This window comes from Galeopterus variegatus, unplaced genomic scaffold (assembly GCF_000696425.1).
Source record: "Galeopterus variegatus unplaced genomic scaffold, G_variegatus-3.0.2 Scaffold5162, whole genome shotgun sequence".
Classification (NCBI taxonomy): domain Eukaryota; kingdom Metazoa; phylum Chordata; class Mammalia; order Dermoptera; family Cynocephalidae; genus Galeopterus; species Galeopterus variegatus.
Genome location: NW_007731273.1, coordinates 32,954 through 34,204, shown reverse-complemented (window position 1 = coordinate 34,204; position 1,251 = coordinate 32,954). Strand labels below are relative to the sequence as shown.

At 37.6% G+C, this 1,251-nt stretch overlaps 1 protein-coding gene across 1 annotated transcript in view; it reads left to right on the top strand.

The window, feature by feature from the left end:
• Nucleotides 1-1,251, top strand: part of SRBD1 (S1 RNA binding domain 1) — a gene marked incomplete at its 3' end in the record, with an annotated part of 46,942 nt that overhangs the window by 17,326 nt on the left and 28,365 nt on the right. The gene's annotated exons all lie outside the window — the stretch shown is intronic.

Sequence of the window (1,251 nt, the reverse complement as noted above, 5' to 3'; positions counted from 1 at the left end):
TGAACTTGAGTCAGGTATATACCTCAAGTCCAATGATGGGTACAGATGCCTCATCATATTGTAGAAATATGGCTTCCAGGGCTCCATATGTGCATGTGTGTGTATGGTGGGAGGGTTGTTTCTCTGAGAAAAGGAGGGTGTTTGGAGCCACATGTCTACTTCAGGGTCCAGGCCTAGTGCAGGAGGTTAAAAACAATAGTGTCCTATAATTTTTATTTAACAGGCTTTACATATGAACATTTTCTGTGTCTATTTTCTGTTCAGGGATTGGGGATCACTAGTTCTTTTGAGCAGAAACAACATACTCCTTTTTCAGCCCTTTTCCCAAACTGCAGATGTGAGGTTGCCACCAGAAACTAGTTTTGTTAGAAGTCTGTTTTATCATTATGAAGTATGTTACGAATGCAGTAAACTTTTTATGAATTTGAGGAAGTGACTGGCTACAAGCAATTTTTGAGAAACTGTTCCAAAGATGTTTGCTGTTACACAGTTTCTTTTTTTTNTTTTTTTTGAGAGTGGTGGGTGTAGAGGGGTGGAGTAGCCAACTATAATATCCTACTAAAGTTTGCTAAATTAGAGAGAAAAAGCCAACAAAATTACTTTATTAGCCATTTTCCCCTTGTGGCAAGAGATTGTGTGAGATTATGTGGGTGAAGAAAGCCATGGGATGACAAAATTGGGGAATGAAGTGAGACCAAAAGGTGGCCAACGTCTCTGAGTTGGTTGTCTCACTGCAATTCTGCATATGAATACAGTACTGCTCATTAGATTTAACCTGATTGTCCCAGGAGAGATTAAATAAATTACATTGGTACTTTTTGTTAATAGAATTTAGCTGTTAGTATTTGTTATTGGCTTCTTTTTTTCCAGAAAAAAAAAAAAGCAATAAAGAAACAGCAGCCTTTTTAAGTATAACATACAGAAGATTGTACTTAAGTGTACAACTCAGGAATGTTCAAAAGTGTAACCATGTAACAACCTTCCGGATCAACAAACAGAGCAATATCAGCACCCTGAATCCCCATTTATGCCCTTTTCCAGTTCCCCCTTTCTTCTACTATAACTGTCTTCTGATTTTTAACAGAATAGATTAGTTTTTCCTTTTGCAGTCTTTAAGGAAACTTTGTGTGTGATAAATAAAATGACTAGGTAAGGGGTAAAGAGAACAGCAGGAGTCAACAGCTTTTCAGAAGGGTGGTCGCCAGTTGCTGGCTTGGGAATGATTTTGAACAGAAAATTCTCTCAATTCTA